The sequence below is a fragment of the Elephas maximus genome, chromosome 24, assembly GCF_024166365.1.
Source record: "Elephas maximus indicus isolate mEleMax1 chromosome 24, mEleMax1 primary haplotype, whole genome shotgun sequence".
In the NCBI taxonomy this organism is placed as follows: Eukaryota; Metazoa; Chordata; class Mammalia; order Proboscidea; family Elephantidae; genus Elephas; species Elephas maximus.
In genome coordinates this window covers 54925744-54946476 of record NC_064842.1, presented here as the reverse complement: position 1 = coordinate 54946476, position 20733 = coordinate 54925744, and the positions used below count along the sequence as shown (strand labels likewise).

Genomic DNA, 20733 nt, shown 5'->3' with positions numbered 1-20733 from the left:
AGGACAAATAGAAGCAGTTAACTGATTGGTAGTAAAAACTCTCCCTTGGCAATTTCATCTATTTTCTTGACTTTGTTACCTCTAACAAATTGAGTATTAAATATAGTAATACAAGAAAGAAGAAGAGGAGGAAGAGAATTGCTATTATTATTATTATTAGCGCAATGATAAAATGAAAGTAAAAATCATTGTTGAACAAATACTATGTATCAGACATTCAATTAAGTACTTTATTCACCATATATGTCATACTTACCTTACAGTAATAATATTTGCAGTTGAATAAACTGAGTTTTGAGGAGGTTAAGTGACATTCACGTGATGCTATAGTAAATACAAGTAAAATTCAAAATCAAGTTTATCTAGTTTGGTAAACATTTTCTTTTCACTTCACTGTGCAGAGTTTTCTTTTCGTTCCTCTCCATCTTCAACTTCACATGTATGTATTTACCTCTCCAAATCCATCTTTATTTTTTCATTAATACTTGTATTCATGATGCCTTCTTCCTTCTGAATCTAATGCTGATGGTTCTCCCATGATTGCCACATCTACCCAGACATCTTAATGACAAGCCTTCCTTTGTTTAATGATGAATTCTTTCTTTCTCTAAAGTATAGTTAAAGAGAATACCACAATTACAATAAACTCTGCAGTGGCTCTCCTATTCCCGATAAAGTCCACAATCTTTAAACTTGTATTCAAAACCCTGATCATTTGATCTTAACATACTTTCCTATTTTTAGTCTGTATTACTCTTCTATATTTAGTCTATGCTGCAGCCAAATAGAACTATTTGTCATTTTGAGCATGCCTAAGTAGTTTCTGGGAAGTTAATATTTATATTTATTCATTTTTATACTAAAAACAAACACGAAGCTCCTAGAGCAGAGATCAGAGTTACTATTACAGCAACAACCACATGGTTTCCCTTTACTCATTCCTCTGACCCTTACCTCCTCACTCCCGTGACGCAATAAGGGGAGATGTCAGGTGTAGATACGGGAGACTATACAGTAGAAGAAGAACACCAAAATTATGAATCTGGAAGTTTATATAAGCTACATGTTGTTCAGCTGACACCCAATCCCTCCTAAGCCAGGGAGAAAACCCTTACCTCCCTACTGTAAACAAATTCTTTGGGATGTAAACAAATTTTCTCTGGTAGAAGAAAGGGAATGTTTCTACCTGAAGTGCAAACATTTGACTCTAGGGAGATATATTTTGTTACCCTTTGAATAAGGAGCCCTGGTGGCACAAGGGCTCAGCTGCTAACATAAAGGTGGGAGGTTCAAACCACCAGTCTCCAGGAGAAAAGACCTGATGATCTGCTACTCTAAAGAACAGTCTAGAAAACCCTACATGAAATAACGAATGTTGGCGAGGATGTGGAAATTTGCAACCATTGTCCATTGCTGGTGGGAATGCAAAATGGTACAGTTGTTGTGGAAAACAGAGTGGTGGTTTCTCAAAAAAAACTAAAGATAAAATTACCATATGACCCAGCAATTCCACTCCTAGGTATACGCCCAAAAAAACTTGGAAGCAGACTCTTGCACACCAATGTTCATTGCAGCACTATTCACAATAGCCAACAGGTAGACATAACCTAAATGCCCATCAACAGATGAATGGATAAAGAAAATATGATATATACGTACAAAGAAATACTACTCTACCAATAGAAGTGAAATCTTGATACATGCTACAATATGGATGGAACTCAAAGACATTATGCTGAGTGAAATAAGTCAATCACAAAAGGACAAAATTGTGTGACTTATATGAAAAAAATGTATAGAGAACAAAGTTTATTATTGGTTACCAGGGATGAAAGGAGGCAGAAATGTAGGGGATATGGGTGATGGAAAAATCACACTGATTAAGGGTAGTGTTGCCTGGGCAATTATTGTAATTGTTATCTATAAGTTGTACACCTGTAAAAAGTTGAAATGGCAAAAGCTGTGTGATAGATATATTTACAATAATGAACGACAACAAAAAAAGACTAGTTGCTGAGGCTGCTACGTACAACAAAATGCCTCATGGAATGTGGTTCCCTGGTTTGGAGGTTTAGGATCATGGTTTCATGGGACATCCCAGTTAATTGCCTCATAACACGTTTAGTACAACTGTTTTAGCTCCTAGTTCATTGCATAGTGTCTGTGGTCTTAAAAGCTTAAAAGTGACCATCTGAGGCACACCAATTGGTCTCCATTTGCCTGCAGCAACAGAGGAAGAAGGAGTGTCGGGGATAGAGGGTGGATGTGATTAATTGCCTCCGGAAACAACTTCCTGATTTGCCTTGAGACCTGAAGAACTGGGTGGTGCCTGGCTACCACTACTGAACAATTTGATCTAAGATTCAATAGAAGAATTGTGATCAAAGGGGGAAAATACAAAACACAATTTCACATTCTTATGGACTCTAGACTACCTGGAGCCTTGGAGGTTGGCTGAACCTCTGAAACTATTACTCTGAGATAATCTGTAAAATTTAAACCAAAGACATCCTCTGGAGTCTTCTGAAAACCAATTAGTAGTTTAGCTTAACTAGAGACAAATGTCTGCCCTGGGCTTTATGCTCTTTTAAGAGCTCTCTATATAGGATCAAAGAAACAACAGCAACTCAAAAGTTTAGATAGGAACCTTGGGGATCAGTGTCATCTTAGTGAGGGAGGAAAAACAAAAAAAGAGGATGAGAATGGTTATAAAACTCCAAGAATGTAATCAGCGTCAGTGAATTGTACATGTAGAAACAGTTGAATTGGTATATGTTTTGGTGTGTATATTCTCAACAACAACAACAAAATAAAATTAAAAAACAGAAAAACAATGGGCAGTTCTACTCTGTAATATAGGGTCACTATGAGTTGCAATTGACTTGTTGGCAAACAACCACACACCCTTTGAACAGGAGCAGATGGATTCAGACTTAAAACACTTGCAATATGCTAACCAGTGGGTCTAGGGAAAAAGCATTCAGTATTTTTCAAGCATGTCACTTTTCTTTGCACAGAAAGCCCTAACCATACAGGAGTTATGCAGAATAAAAGTCCCAAAAGATGTCTACATTCTTTAATTCCTAGAACCTGTGAATAATTTAGGTTACATGGTAAAGATGAATTAAGGTTTCAGGTGGAATTAAGGTTGCTATTCAACTAACCTTGAGATGGGGAGGTTAGCCTGGATTATGCAGGTGGACTCAATGTAATCACAAGGATACTTCTAAGTGGAAGAAGAAGGCAGAATATAGAGAACCAGAGAAATGGCAGCATGAAAAAGTCTCAACTGTGTCTTGCTGTTTTCAAATTAGAGGAATAGGGCCACAAGCCAAAGGATGCAGGCTGTCCTTAGAAATTGAAAAAGGTAGGGCAACAGATCCTCCCCTTGGAGCCTCCAGAAGGAACACATCCCTGCTGACGTCAAGATTTGAGTCTAGTGAGACCCATTTCAGATCTCTGACCTACAGAACAGTAAGATAATAAGTTTGTGTTATTTTGGGCCACTAATTTTTTTGTATTTTGGTACAGCAACAGTAGGAAACTAACATAGTGCAGAAACATACAAATGTTAATATTTCTCAATAGTGTCCCATGTATGTCTGTGTTTATATCTGTGTATTTATTTGTGTGTTTTCATTTGATTTTCTTTCAACTCCTTGCCTTTGCTATCTTTTCCTCTTATGCCCATCTCCATTTCCATCTCAAAATAAAGCTATCCTCTAAGGCCAGCTCAAAAGTCACATCTTCCATATCTAGCACGGTAATTCCCTTCTGTGAACATGTATACTTTTTATGCATAGATCACATTTTATTTTGCTTTATAGATATTTGTGTGTATTTCTGCTATAGAATAAATTGACCTTAGGAATTGCTCTCCTTTCATAAGTACTTTATTCTGTGTCCTTTTTCTGTCTTCAATATATGATGTTTAATTAACAACATTTAATAGCATTTGTTTTATGTGATCAGGAAATAGACAGCATTAATTATACATTAAAGATAACATTGTGTTTTGAAGTGCTCTGTGTCAGGAACCATGCATTGAAAGAAAAATGTATTTCAAAGATCCCGTGTAAATGGAACATCTTATACTATATAAATATAAATATAATATAAATATAAATATCCTTGGCTAAGATGTAGTAAAAGTTGTTAGATGTTTTGTACTAACCAAACATGATGGGTATTGAAAAAGATGCTTTCTCTTTCCTAATAAGTTTTAGTATGTGTGTGAATTGCCTATAAACTGTATGCAGGTGTCCTCCAAGGGTAAATGTAAAAAAAGAACAGGGGAGTTTTTTCAACTAACCAACATAAACAGCGAAGAATAATTTACAGTGGCTGATTGCTTCCCTGTGGAGTGTAACGGCAGTTGGTCTTCTCAATCCCAGATGCCTACACCTCAAGTGTTTACCTTCTACTGCTGAAGCCTAGCACTCTGCTCAAGCAGAATTTTTTTTTTTTTTTTGGTCTCTAACATTAGAAATGTAAGTTTTACTCATTAGGATGTCAACTTCATGAAAGTAGGGCTTTTTTATTCACTGTTAATTGATACATTTCCAGAACCAGACACTCAAAAGTAATTGTTGCACTAATAAATGAGTATCACAAGCACACGTTCTCCAAATCTATTCTCTTGAAGACTTTAAGTCAGACCCCAATCTACACTCAGCTTTCTCTTAGTGCCTTTAGGGACCAAGCTGAAGATGAAGTATCTGGTATTGAGAAAAGCACCTGACATTCTACTTCATAGTTTTCCTTTCGAGAGGACCCAAAAGACTTTGATGTTTCAACCACAAGAAAGAGTCTATTCTAATACACATGTGTGGAAAAGGGAATACAAACTTGTATGGTGTTACTCAGTGTAATCTTTGTCAAGTAAACAAATTTCTGTTTTTGGAGCCTGGGCGTCATGAATACTTAATCTTTGTTGACCAGTCTGCTATGTTGGGAAAGGTTGGGATAAGTTTTTCATAATTCCAGAGCTATTAGGCTCTCTCCCATTGAGCCTTCCAGGTACCTGTAACTACTCCATTGACAGATAACCCAGTAAATACAAAAGTAGAGTATACTCTGAGCTAGACTAAAAAGCAGTGTCTGAAATAAAAATCTGTACTGGGACAGGCCCCTCAAAGTTTTGATTCTGGTAAGGAAAATCTTTTGTCCCGTGGGTAGTCAGCACACAGGAAGCCTCCCCGAGACCTTCTGTGATTTGACAAGTGTCTCTTGGGGAGTGCTCTCTACTTTCCCAAACCTTGATTACTTCCCAAGTCAATCAATCCTCTACCTGTTTGGTACCAGCAGCTACATAACCTAGAGATCAGTTGGAACTCCCATAACAGATTTAAGGCTTTTCTTATCTAAGACGACTTTTTTTTTTTTTGATTTGATATCCCCATGTTGCCCAAACATATAAAGGACCAACATATGAAATAATTTAATGAGCCACTTTTGGTTGTTGCTATAAAAAATAATCATATTTTAATTTTCTCTTTTGGAAACTCAGTAATGGATAATCAGTCTAGTCAGTAAAATTTCAAATAATTGCCATAAAATAACAACCAAACCTGTTGCTGTTGAGTCAATTACAACTTAGAGCAACCCTATAGGACAGAGTAGAACTGCCCCATAGAGTTTCCAAGGAGTGCCTTGTGGATTTGAACTGTCAGCCTTTTGGTTAGCACCCATAATACTTAGCCAGTATGCCACCAGAGCTTCCTGTCATAAAATACACTTGCCTAATAAGTTGAACAAATGAACATAGAAGTCATTTGAAAATATATGCTCTCTTCACAGAAAAATAATTTAATGTGTTTTGCTATTTTAATTAAATATAAAATCAGGCAATGTCTATAAGTACTAATCAACGATGTGCTAACCAGCTAAGTAAAAATACTCACTTTTGAAGATAAGAAGTAAAGAATTCAATGTGCAGCTACATGCTGACCTAGAAGAAACTCTTAACTGAAGTATATATTAGAGGAAGAGTTTGGTTGATTTTGTTTTTCAGCAAGTATGAGGGCTTGACAGGAGGGAAATTATACTTGGATAGTTCTATTTAGAAGACAGGTTCAACATGAATATCTAACTCTGAATTAACCACTCTGAATGAATGACTACACAAGGTACATCCCATCCTAATTGCTGTTTGGATGGCAAAAAAAAGGAGCTACTTTTCATTTACTCTTGTCGTTTTATCCATTTCTTTGCCTGACCTCTTTTACATTTAAGAATTGATTCCTGAGCCACTGGTGTATTTCTCACAGGTCACTGGCACAATGAATTGGTATGCGATTCTACTGTAACTTCTACAAACATTATGGAGAGATGTGGGCGAGTCCTCACTGGTATCAGGGTTTCTACCAGATACAAAGTCAGGCATTTTGATTTTTGTTTTTCAGTCTAGGGTTACATTCTTTTTCCAAAGATATTCTCAGTTTTAATGAAGCAATAGGGGTGTCTGCACTGCAGTTGCTACTTCAGAAAATACCCTGCGAAGCTCTGAGAGAAACATGAGTGAAGTAGATTAACCATCTTTGTGTCGCTTCTGAAAGGCCACTGTCCTAAATAGGGTGAGGCAAATTGGCTTGTTGCTGAGAATTCTTTCAAGATGCTAGGCGTGCTGCCTAGTTTCTGCAGAGAAGGCCAAAGAAAAATCTTCATTTTTTTTTTTATTCAAAATCACCTGTACTAACTCATGAAATAAAAATACATGGGGGGGGGGGGCAACATGCTTCCTAATGTATAAGAGTTTACACACACAAAAAAATTCCCTTGTTTCAATCAGATATCACACCTTAAGGTATGCACAAAACAAGAATATACTGCTAACTCTGTTTTAGCCCTTTGAGAGATGAAGGTGCTAGGCTATGAAGTTCTTCTTAGTTAAAACACCTTGCTAACTATTTTGTAAGTCTAATTATATTACTTTGCATTAAAAACTGATGAACTGTCATTATTTCCATAGAGTTCTTATAAAGTATCTGCAAGATAGTACAGGTAAGCAAGGCACAGCCCACAAAGAAGAAATGATACTACTGCAGATGTGTTATAAACATTAATAGATTAAGTATCTGTTTTATATTTGTTCAGCTTATTTTAATTACAATTGATCATGTATTGAGATGTGTCTTTTGTTATCTCCACATATTCTGCTCCTGCAAATATTTGTTAAATATATATATATATACATATAATCAAAATCGGTTCCAGTACTGACATAAATACATTATTATTTCTTCTAAACATTTGGAAATGAAAGGATAAGCAGGGCTGAGATTCCCGTAGAGGAGTCTCTGGGTGGTGCAAAGAGTTAATGGGTTACTAACAGAAAGTTTGGCTGTTCTAATCTCCAGAGTCGCCTAGAAGAAACGCCTAGCAATCTGCTTCTGAAAGGTCACAACCTTGAAAAGCCTATGGAGCAATTCTACTCTGAAACATATGGGGTCACTATAAATTGGAACTGACTTGACAACAACTAGTTATTGACTAGCTGTCCATATACTTAAATTTTGTCACCTAACCTATACGGTCAACGTACTATATTCAGACAAATACAAATTTACATTTCTTAAATATCCAAGGTATAAGACAGTTTCTTTAGTTATTCTTACTCCCTTGAAAACTGTTTTAGTTATCTAGTGCTGCTATAAAACAAATACTGTAAGTGGATGGTTTTAACAAACAGAAATTTATTCCCTCCAGCCTAGAATGCTGGGAGTCTACATTCAGAATGCCACCTCCAGGGGAAGGCTTTCTCTCTCTGTAGGCCCTGGAGGAAGGTTTTTGTCATCAATCCCCACCCCCCCACCCCCCCACCCCTCCACTCCCGGTGTAGGAGCTTCTTGGGGAAGGGGCTACAAGTCCAAAGGACATGCTTCATCCCTAACTCTTCTTGCTTGGTGGTAATGAGGTCTTTCTCCTCTCTGTTTGATTCTCGCCTTTACATCTCAGAAGAGATTGACTCAAGATGCAACCTAATCCTGTAGAATGAGTACTGCTTCATTAATTTAACTGCCTCCAGTCCTGTCTCATTAACATCGTTGTTGTTGTTAGGTGCCATAAAGTCAGTTCTGACCCATAGCTACCCTATGTACAACATAAGGAAACACTGCCCATTCCTGTGCCATCCTCATAATCGTTATGCTTGAGCCCATTGTTGTGGCCACCTTGCCAGTCCATCTTGTTGAGGGTCTTGTTTTTCACTGACTCTCTCCTTTATCAATTGTGATGTCTTTCTCCAGGGACTGATCCCTCCTGATAACATGTCCAAAGTACATGAGACAGTCTCACCATCCTCGCTTCTAAGGAGCATTCTGACTGTACTTCTTCCAAGACAGATTAGTTTGTTCATTTGGCAGTCCATGGTAGTATATTCAGTATTCTTTGTCAACACCATAATTCAAAGGAGTCAATTCTTCTTCAGTCTTCCTTATTCATTGCCCAGCTTTTCCATGCATGCCAGGCGTTTGAAAACACCATGGCTTGGGTCAGGTGCACCGTGCTTTTTAACACTTTAAAGAGGGCTCTTGCAGCAGATTAGCTCAGTGCAATGTGTCATTTGATTTCTTGACTGCTGCATCCATAGGTGTTGATTGTGGATCCAAGTAAAATCATAGAGGCTAGGATTTACAACACATGGGATAATCACATCAGCTCACAAAATGGTGGACAACCACACAATACTGGGAATTATGGCATAGGAAAGCTGATACACATTTTTGGGGGACACATTTCAATCCATAACATTTTACCCTTTGGCCTCCAAAAATTCATATCCTTGTCACATGTAAAACACATTCACCCCATCATATCAACACAAAAGAATTAAATCAACTCCAAGTGTAAAATATTATCTTCTGCAAGAATCCTTTTCATCTGTGAAATCTAGAATACAAGTTATCTGCTTCCAAAGATACAATGGTAGAACAGGCATAAAGTATACATTTCCATTACAAACAGGAGAAATTGGAGGGAAAGAAGGGCTAACGTAACGGGCGCCAAACTAGTCAGCAGAACACATTGCATTCACTCCCAAGGCTTGAAAATAATCCCTTGCTCTGGGTGGGTTCAAACCACTGACCTTCCAGTTAACAGCCACCAGGACACTGGCATCGTTGGAGATGTAGGCTATACTAGGTGACACTGTCAGAACGGGTGGCAACAAATGACTGCCTATAGAAATATCCCTGTAGTTAGTTGTAACAACAACAAAGATTTTTTCATAAACCTAGTTTGCATTTATCAAACTCTGTGCTAATTTACTTTTTGAACCTTCTAATGCACTCTAGGGAACTGGCAGTATAGAGGTTAAGAGCTACGGCTACTAATCAAAAGGCTGGCAGTTCGAATCTACCAGGTGCTCCTTGGAAACTCTATGGGTAGCTCTACTGTGTCCTATGGGGTCTCTATGAGTCAGAATCGACTCGATGGCAATTGTTTTTTTAATGCATTCTGTTCAGAGAGATGATTATTACCCAATTGCAATGATGCTTTGCATCACATAGTTTTGTCTGCATGCGCTACAAGCACGTGCTGTTGTTTTTGGTGTTTTAACTAGTTAATAGATTTAACAAATTAGTATTTGTGGACCTAAATCAATAACTTTTGGGAAAATAAAGTAGTAATTAAAGGAAAAGAAGAAGTGATATATGGAAATTATAATTTACAAGTAACATTAGTACAAAAATACTACTATGGACCCAGTATGGTCTAGTAATGGGGGGAGGTCCATCGTGGGAGGGGGGATTAATACCAAGCTTAGTGATGCCACTGCACCAGGGATTTGATAAAATTCACATTTTTCTTGATTAAGAGAACACACATTTCTATACCAATATAATTTCCAAACCAAGAAAACATTGGATTTTTCTACATGGTGTTTTATGTGGATTTCTTCTACAATACATATAGTGTTCTACTCATAATATAAAAAAAAACAAAGAACTGAGCAATTATTTTATCTTTATTTAGCAAAGAAAGTAGATATGGAATCCTTGATTTTACCTCGTCCACAGCATCACAGGGATCTCCATATTACACACATGGACCTACCAGGTAACCCATGGCCAGAACTGAAATTCTAGTGTTCAAGAGAGCTGTTGTGTATTTGTGAACTATAGGAGTTGCAGAAATTTAAACTTAAAGAACAGGAAGAATAATTACAGAAATAGTAAATGTTGTAGTTGGAAGAAATCTTAATGGTTACTTATTCTAATCATTTCATTTCAATGACGAGAAATAGAAATTAAGCCACTTGCCTTAATATAAATCACACATTGGATTCTAAAAGACTAGAATGCCAGACTCCACACTTGTAGGGATTCAGGGATAGGCTTACTGTATTACCACATCATCCTTGTTCTCCCAGGGATCAATCACCTGGGAGTTCTGTTTGTTACAAGATGTCACATCTGAGATGAAAAGAAGGCTTCAGCACCACTATTCCTAAAGTTTGTTTGCCAAATCTCAAAGGATAAAGCCCTTAACTGTCAGAGTACATGACGGATGAACTAGACAACTTTAGGGGTACAAGCTCCATTTCCTTTATAATGAAGATTCGCCTGAGATAATATATTTTGCTTCTGTTAAAATTGTTTTCTTATGAGTATCTTGACCTTATTTGGAAAATAATTGGAAATTTCAATTCTAATTCGTAATCAGGTGTTAAAAAGTTAAATATTCTTTGGAATTCTCAAACATCGACTTGGGAGTGTATTTTCATACAAGCTTTAGAACATGCAAAGTGCATTTAAACAATCTGATGTTAAATATTCATCACACAAATTGTCTTCTTTGCTGATCTGAGGATCAAACTGTTCTATTATTTAAACATTTATTTTAAACATCTACAAATAATTAAAAAACTATCATTTTAGGTAAGTTTTTGTTTGTTTTAGTAAATAATAAATTAATCGTAAGGTAAATATGTCATCCTATTTTATTTGTAACTTCAGAACCTAAAAACCTTCCTCTTATGGATTTACTCCATATTCTGAATACAGTAGTAAAACAAGCATACTTGCCTAAAGAAATATCCTAAGATGTTCCTGGGAGTGTTTTCAGGTTCTAGTTGTGGCTGTTCAACTCATCCTGTTAACTCCTACTCCTAGTTTCTTTTCCTACTGTTTTATCACCATCTGGCAATACTTACTCAGGACTTTCTGGTCTACTTTGTCACTTTTTTTTTTATATACAATTTTTATTGTGCTTTTTTTTAAGTGAAAGTTTACAAATCAACTCAGTCTTTCATACAAAAACTTATATACACCTTGCTACATACTCTGAATTACTCTCCCCCTAATGAGACAGCCCCCTCTCTCGCTCTACTCTCTCCATTCCTGTCCATTTTGCCAGCTTCTAACCCCCTCTACACTCTCATCTCCCCTCCAGGCAGGAGATGCCAACAGAGCCTCAAGTGTCCACCTGATCCAAGAGGCTCACTCCTCACCAGCATCCCTCTCCAACCCATTGTCCAGTCCAATCCATGTCTGAAGAGTTGGCTTTGGGAATGGTTCCTGTCCTGGGCCAATAGAAGGTCTGGGGGCCATGACAAATGGGGTCCTTCTAGTCTCAGTCAGACCATTAAGTCTGTCTCTTTACAAGAAATTGGGGTCTGCATCCCGCTGCTCTCCTGCTCGCTCAGGGGTTCTCTGTTGTGTTCCCTGTCAGGGCAGTCCTTGGCTTTAGATAGGCACCATATAGTTCTTCTGGTCTCAGGATGATGTAGTCTCCGGTTAATGTGGCCCTTTCTGGCTTTTGGGCTCATAATTGCATTGTGTCCCTGGTGTTCTTCATTCTCCTTTCATCCAGGTGGGTTGAGACCAATTGATGCATCTTAGGTGGCTGCTTGCTAGTATTTAAGACCCCAGACACCACTCTTCAAAGTAGAATGCAGATTTTTTTCTTAATAAATTTTATTATGCCAATTGACTTAGATGTCCCCTTAAACCATGGTCCCCAAACCCCTGTCCCTGTTACACGGCCTTCGAAGAATTCAGTTTATTCAGGAAACTTCTTTGCTTTTGGTTTAGACCAGTTGTGCTGACCTCCCCTGTATTGTGTGTTGTCTCTCCCTTCACCTAAAGTAGTTCTTATCTACTATCTAATTAGTGAATACCCCTATCCTACAGTCACTCCCTCCCTCTTCTCATAACCACAAAAAAATGTTTTCTTCTCAGTTTAAATTATTTCTTAAGTTCTTATAATAGTGGTCTTATATAATAGTTGTCCTTTTGCAACTGACTAATTTCACTCAGCATAATGCCTTCCAGGTTCCTCCATTTTAAGAAATGTTTCACAGATTCCTCACTGTTCTTTATCGATGCGTAGTATTTTTTTTAGTATTCCATTGTATGAATACACCATAATCTATTTATCCATTCATCCATTGATGGGCACCTTGGTTGCTTCCATCTTTTTGCTATTGTAAACAGTGCTGCAATAAACATGGGTGTACATATATCTGTTCGTGTAAAGGCTCTTATTTCTCTAGGATATATCCCAAGGAGTGGGATTGCTGGATTGTATGGTAGTTCTATTTCTAGCTTTTTAAGGAAGCGCCAGAGTGGTTGTACTATTTTACATTCCCACTGGTAGTGTAAAAGTCCTCCAATCTCTCCACAGCCTTTCCAACATTTATTATTTTGTGCTTTTTGGATTAATGCAAGCCTTGTTGGAGTGAGATGAAATCTCATTGTAGTTTTGATCTGCATTTGTCTAATGGCTAACGATTGTGAACATTTCGTAATGTATCTGTTAGCTACCTAGTTGTCTCCTTTAGTGAAGTGTCCATTCATACCTTTTGCCCATTATTTAATTGGGTTATTTGTCTTTTTGTAGTTGAGTTTTTGCAGTGTCATGTAGAATTTACAGTTCAGGCACTGATCAGAAATGTCATAGCTGAAAACTTTTTCCCAGTCTGTAGGTAGTCTATTTAATCTTTTGGTGAAGTCTCTGGATGACCATAGGTGTTTGATTTTTAGGAGCTCCCAGTTATCTAGTTTTTCTTCTGCATTCTTCATAATGTTTTGCATACTGTTTATGCCATTTATTAGGGCTCCTGATGTTGTTCCTATTTTTTCTTCCATGATCTTTATTGTTTCAGATTTTATATTTAGGTCTTTGATCCATTTTGAGATCGTTTTTGTGCATGGAGTGAGGTATGACTCTTGTTTCATTTTTTTGCAGATGGATATCCAGTTATGCCAGCACCAATTGTTAAAAAGACTGTCTTTCCCCCATTTAACTGTTTTGGGGCCTTTGTCAAATATCAACTGCTCATATGTGGATGGATTTATGTCTGGCTTCTCAGTTCTGTTCCATTGGTCCATGTATCTGTTGTTGTACCAGTACCAGGCTGTTTTAACTACTGTGGCGGTATAATAGGTTCTAAAATCAGGCAAAGTAAGGCCTCCCACTTTGTTCTCCTTTTTCAGTAATGCCTTACTTATCTGGGGCCTCTTACCTTTCCATATGGAGTTGGTGATTTGTTTCTCCATCTCATTAAAGAACGTCATTGGGATTTGGATCGGAATTGCATTAAATGTATAGATCACTTTTGGTAGAATAGACATTTTTATAATGTTAAATCTTCCTATCCACGAGCAAGGTATGTTTTTCCACTTATGTAAGTTTCTGTTGGTTTCTTGCAGAAGTGTACTGTAGTTTTCTTTGTATAAGTCTTTTACATCTCTGGTAAGATTTATTCCTATGTATTTTATCTTCTTGGGGGCTACTGTAAATGGCATTGATTTGGTGATTTCCTCTTCGATGTTCTTTTTGTTGGTGTAGATGAATCCAACTGATTTTTGTATGTTTATCTTGTATCCCGATACTCTGCTGAACTCTTCTATTAGTTTAGTAGTTTTCTGGAGGATTCCTTAGGGCTTTCTGTGTATAAGATCATGTCATCTGCAAATAGATATACTTTGACTTCTTCCTTACCAATCTGGATGCCCTTTATTTCTTTATCTAGCCTAATTGCTCTGGCTAGGACCTCCAACACAATGTTGAATAAGAACGGTGATAAAGCGCATCCTTGTCTGGTTCCAGATATCAGTGGGAATGCTTTCAGGCTCTCTCCATTTAGAGTGATGTTGGCTGTTGGCTTTGTATAAATGCCCTTTATTATGTTGAGGAATTTTCCTTCTATTCCTATTTGCTGAGAGTTTTTATCATGAAGCGGTGTTGAACTTTGTCAAATGCCTTTTCTGCATCGATTGATAAAATCCTTTGATTCTTGTCTTTTGTTTTATTTATGTGGTGGATTACATTAATTGTTTTTCTAATGTTGAACCATCCCTGCATACTTGGTATGAATCCCACATGGTTATGGTGAATTATTTATTTGCTACTTTGTTGAATTCTATTGGCTAGAATTTTTTTTGAGGATTTTTGCATCTGCGTTCATGAGGGATATAGGTCTATGATTTTCTTTTCTTGTGGTGTCTTTACCTGGTTTTGGTATTAGGAATATTGTGGCTTCATAGAATGAGCATGGTAGTATTCCGTCCTTTTCTATGCTCTGAAATACCTTTAGTAGTAGTGGTGTTAACTCTTCTCTGAATGTTTGGTAGAAATCTGCAGTGAAGCTGTCCGGACCAGGGCTTTTTTTGTTGGGTGTTTTTTGATTACTTTTCAATCTCTTATTTTGTTATGGGTCCATTTAGTTGTTCTACCTCTTTTTGTGTTAGTTTAGATAGGTAGTGTGTTTTTGGGAATGCATCCATTTCTTTCAGGTTTTCAAATTTGTTTGAGTATAGTTGTTCATAGTAATCAGATATGATTCTTTTAATTTGAGTTGGGTCTGTTGTAATATCACCAATCTCATTTCTTATTCAAGTTATTTGCTTCCTCTCCTGTTTTTCTTTTGTCAGTTTGGCCAGTGGCTTATCAATTTTGTTTTTTTTCAAAAAACCACCATTTGGTCTTCTTAATTCTTTCAATTGTTTTTCTGTTTTCTATTTCATTTAGTTCAGCTCTGATTTTTATTACTTGTGTTCCTCTGGTGCCTGTGGATTTCTTTTGTTGCTCTCTTTCTCTTTGTTTAAGTTGTAGGGATATTTCTTGGATTTTGGCCCTTTCATCTTTTTGTATGTGTGCATTTATTAATGTATATTGGCCTCTGAGCATCACTTTTGCTGTGTCCCAAAGGTTCTGATAGGAAATGTTTTCATTCTCATTGGATTCTCTAAATTTCTTTATTTCATCCTTAATGTTTTCTATAATCCAGTCTTTTTTGAGCAGGGTATTGTTCAGTTTCCAAGTGTTTGATTTCTTTTCCCTGCTTTTCCTGTTATTGATTTCCACTTTTATGGCCTTACAATCAGAGAAGATGCTTTGTAATACTTCAATGTTTTGGATTCTGCTAAGGCTTGCTTTATGACCTAATATGTGGTCTATTCTAGAGAATGTTCCATGTGCACTAGAAAAGAAAGTATACTTAGTTGCTGTTGGGTGGAGTGTTCTGTATATGTCTATGAGATCAAGTTGGTTGATTGTGGCATTTAGATCTTCTGTGTCTTTATTGAGCTTCTTTCAGTATTTCCTGTCCATCACTGAAAGTAGTCTGTTGAAGTCTCCTACTATTATGGTGGAGCTGTCTATCTCACTTTTCAATGCTGATAGAGTTTGTTTTATGTATCTTGCAGCCCTGTCATTGGGTGTATAAGTATTTAATATGGTTATATCTTCTTGGTGTATTGTCCTTTGAATCATTATATAGTGTCCTTCCTCATCCTTTCTGATGGATTTACCTTTAAAGTCCATTTTGTCAGAAATTAATATTGCTGCTCCTGCTCTTTTTTGATTGTTTTTTGCTTGATATATTTTTTTCCATCCTTTGATTTTTTTTTTTTATTTTTATGTTAGTTTGTTTGTGTTGCTAAGTCTAAGGTGTGTTACTTGTAGGCGGTATACAGATGGATCTTGTTTTTTAATCCATTCTGCCACTCTCTTTCTCTTTATTGGTGCAATTAGGCCATTTACATTCAGGTAATTATGGACAGGTATGAAGATAGTGCTATCATTTTGATGTCTTTTTTTGTGTGTTGTTGACAGGTTTTTTTTCCCACTTAATTTTATGTGCTGAGTAGATTATCTTTATATATTGTCCTTTCCTCATATTTGTTGTTCATTTGGTTTCTGCTGAGTCTCAATTTTTTCTTGTATTTTATTTTGATGAGTAGGATAGTTTGTCTCCTTTGTGGTTACATTATTATTTACCCCTATTTTTCTAAATTTAAACCTAACTTTTATTTTTTTGTATCGCCGTATCTTCCTCTCCATACAGAAGGTGTATGATTACATTTCTTAAAAACATTTCTTAGTCCTTCTTTATTATTTTAATGTTGTCTTCTTTTACTTCACTGTTACCCTGTTTTGACCTTTTTTTTTTTTTTTTCTTATAATCTTGTTTTGTTTTTTTTTGGATTTCCCTGTCTGGGTTGGCTTCTGGTTTTTTCTGCCCAGTGTTCTAGTCTTGGGTTGGTACCTGATATTATTGATTTTCCTATGAAAGAACCTCCTTTTGTATTTCTTGTAGTTTTGGATTGGCTTTTACGAATTCCCTAAACTTGTGTTTATCCGGAAATGTCTTAATTTCACCTTCATATTTAAGAGACAGTTTTGCAGGGTATATGATTCTTGGCAGGCATTTTTTTCCTTCAATTTTTTAAATATGTCATCCCATTGCCTTCTTGACTGCATGGTTTCTGCTGAGTAGTCCAAGTTTATTTTTATTGGCTCTCGTTTGTAGGTGACTTTTCATTTATCCCTCGCTGCTCTTATAATTCTCCTTTATCTTTGGTTTTGGCAAGTTCGATTATGTCTTGGTGACTTTCTTTTCAGATCTACCTTATGTAGAGTTCAATGAGCATCCTGGATAGATATGTTCTCATCTTTCACAATATCAGGGAAGTTTTCTGCCAACAAATCTTCAACAATTCTCTCTGTATTTTCTGTTATCCCTCCCTGTTCTGGTACTCCAGTCACTCGTAGGTTATTTCTCTTGATAGAGTCCCACATGATTCTTAAGATTTCTTTATTTTTTTTAATTCTTTTATCTGATTTTTCTTCAAATATGTTAGTGGGAAGTGATTATCTTCTAGCTTCCACTTGCTTAATTTTGCTCCTCTGGCTTTCTATTGAGTTGTCTACTTTTGTAATTTTATTGTTAATCTTCTGAATTTCTGATTGCTTTCTGTCTATGGATTTTTCCAGCTTATTAAACTTTTCATTATGTTCTTTAAATAATCTTTCCATTTACTTCAATTGTTTTATCTGTGTGTTCCTTGGCTTGTTCTGCGTATTCCCTCGTTTCCTTACTGATGTCTTGAAGGGTTCTGTATATTAAACTTTTGAATTTTGATTCTGGTAATTCCAGGAATGCATTTTCATCTAGAAGATCCCTGGATTCTTTGTTTTGGAAGCCTGTCGAGGTGATCATGGTCTGTTTCTTTATGTGACTTGATATTGACTATTGTCTCCATGCCATCCATAAGTTATTCTATTAGTTTATGCTTGCTTACTGTGTCATAGCAGCTTGCTTTGTTTTGTTTTGTTTTGTTCTGGTATACCCCTATGTGTTGCTTGAGTGAGCTAGCTTGATTATTTTCACCTTTGGAGCTCTTACAACCTGTCCCCAGCTGGCTAGAGCTGTTATCAGGTATATCAGTCTAGGAGTCCATTCAGGTTTCTCGTATGAATTCGGCTCAGGTTTCCAGGTAGTTGATCATCAATTATGTGGTACAGGCTCTGTCATACAGTCTTAGAGGGGCAGGGGTAATTGGCATATATACCAGTATCTGCAGCAGGGGGTCATACTCTGAACAAGTCAAGGGGCTGAGAACCAACCCCCGCGTGTCTCTGAGGAAAGTGCATCCCTGTTCCCTAAAGCTTGCAGGTGGGTGGGTTCTGCAGAGGGACCATGGGCACCCAAAGTTTTTGGTTGTAAAGACTGGAAGGTACCAGTTATCTTTGGACCCCTGTCACAGGTGGCTGGGTGACCTGAGTGGAGCTACCAGTCCTTAAGTCCCTGATGTGGGTAGGTGGGGACCTTGTTTAATAGGCAAAGCAATGTCAAACATCAAACACCCACCTCTCCACCGCACAGCTGAAATGGCTGGAGTCTGCCAGTGAGGGCCTATTCTCCCAAAATAATCCCATACAAGTTCGTGCAGATGGGAAACCCACTCAAAGTCCACAGACAATTTATGCCTGGACAGAAGCTGCTTCTGTCCTGAGCTACCCCAGTTAGTGGAGCTGGCAAATTACCTTTTCCCCCAATTGCAATTTTTTTCCTTCCCCAAGGCCGTGAGGATGGCTCTAGGTGCTCAACAGGGCCTGTCTCAGGCCCAAGTAATTCAGCCACTGAATCTGGCTTGGGGGTGGGGGTGCACAGTAAAATGTGCACAAGTACTTAGCTTTTGTTGACAGCGCCATTCTTCTTAGGTTCCGGAGGTGTAAAGAGGCTGTGTGGCTGGTTGCTTCTCCCTGAGGAAACTGTGGCCAAACGCTAGTACCAGCCCACTGCTGCGGCTCCAGGAGTGGTGCCTGAGGGCTCTCCGCGTTTCAGGTCCAGTAACTCCTCTCCGCTTCTGAACGGTCTCTTCCTCCCCCTGCCCCTCAGTGCATCATCTAAGCTTGCCTTTGATGCTCAGGGTTCCCAGCTTGTCACAAATATACTCATTTCACTTGTTTTTTGGGGTCTTTGTTGTAAAAAGGGCTCACCGGAAGCATCTGTTCTGCCATCATAGCTTCTCCTCCCCAATTTTTTTTTACCTAATTCTCCCTTATTTCCCAAGTATTTTTTAAATGGTAGTTGTATGTTTTTTGTATGATAGAAGGTCAGAATCAACTTGACAGAAATGGCTCGGTAGGTAAATGATAATTGTGGCTAACTACGTTTTTCTAGAGACTTGTAGAAGTGAAGTGAAGGCTAATTAGGAGAAAATAGAATATAAAAGAAGAAACAACTTGAGACTGAATATCAGACACCAAAATTCATCAGCCCGTTGGCCACACTCAGCATAGGATGTGTTTTTCTAGACATCACTTATCTCCTGTTACCTGTGTTTCTTTCTTTCTACAGAGATTTCTATCTTTATCTCTTCTTTTTCTCATGTCCTGGAGAAATTTCATGTCTGGTCCAATTCATAAGAAGTCAAACATCAGTTCATATTACAAGGACCACTCCATCCTTTCAAGTTTATTATTCAATAGTCATAGCAACTTAGAGATATATATGTCATACTGCCCCATTGGGAGACTCAATCATATGTCATTTAAAGGCCCATAAAGAATTGTCTCATAGACAAAGTACAATTTACTTTAGAGATAAATTTTTGCTAAAATTCAGAATGCAGAAAATGTCCTGGTCAATTTTCAGATCTAGTGGATAGAATTTCACCTTGCTCTTGTGGAAAACAGTTGTGTATCTCCAGTAAATAAAGGGAAATGCATACTATTTATCTCTACTGCGATCATATATGGAAACCTGGTGGCACAGTGGTTAAAGAGATCAGCTGCTGACCAAAATGTCAGCAGTTCAAATCCACCAGTGGTTCCTTGGAAACCCTATAGGGTAGTTCTGCTCTGTCCTATATGGTCACTATGAGTTGTAATTGACTCGACAGCAATAGGTTTGGTTTGGTTTTGTCAATCATGTATAAACCACAGTAAAACCTGCAGACATTGGCTGAGTTAACTGTGATGGAATTAGAAACATTCACAATGATAACTCTTTTAGTTCACTGGTTGCTTTCCACTTTGTCATTCATGAATGTTTAAAAAAGACTCAAAAAGTTCCAGGCTATCTTAGCTGTGATACGAGAAACCAAAGGCAAGAATCTTTACATATCTTTAGATCATTGGCTTAAAGGGAGAAGATTATACCCTTGAAATCAGGTTGGCGAAGGACTTTTAAATACAAGAGAAATAAAGAGGAAAGTGAAACCAAAGGACAAAAATCAAGCTGCTGTCACTTTACCCTAATGCCCCAGCCTGAATTTGATAGGTTTTTTTTTTCAAGTATACATATTTTTTTTTAATTTAAAATTGTATTATTATTAATTTTCAGCCAAGGACCCAGGTTTTCTTCTGACTGCGTATGGGAGAATGGGGTGGGGACAGTTGTATTCCCTTATAATACTGCGGTAATTACTCAGAGAACTGCAAACTTATGATACAGCGCATCTAAAATTAAGAAAACTTTTTTGTAAATGAAAAAGCCACATTGGGGTTATTATACCTAAAACCAAACCAAACCCATTGCTTTTGAGTCTATTCCAACTCATAGCAACCCTATAGGACAGAGTAGAACTGCTAGATAGTGTTTCCAAGGAGTGGCTGATAGATTTGAATTGCTGATCTTTTGGTTAGAAGCTGATGTCTTAACCACTACGCCACAGGGCTCCAGGATCGTTATGGAGGCCTATAAATATCTGAGGAGTTCTTGGGTGGTACAAATGGTTAAGTGCTCGACCACTAACCAAAAGTTTGGTAGTTAGAACCCACATAGAGTTTCCTTGAATGAAAGGCCTGGTGATCTGTTTTTCTTGAAGAAAAAACACCATTCTATCCTTAAGCAAGTTTTAATGTTTACTGATAGTAATAATAGGTATTACAAAATATTATTATCAGAACTTTTTGGATGCTCACTATAAGCTTAAGCCCATGTTAATTGATTTCACAAACTATCTCATTTAATTCTTACTATAACTAAGGTTTTTT

The 20733-nt window shown here is 37.3% G+C and overlaps 1 protein-coding gene across 2 annotated transcripts in view; it reads left to right on the top strand.

Moving 5' to 3' along the window:
• Window positions 1-20733, top strand: part of BRINP3 (BMP/retinoic acid inducible neural specific 3) — a 549556-nt gene that overhangs the window by 174006 nt on the left and 354817 nt on the right. The gene's annotated exons all lie outside the window — the stretch shown is intronic.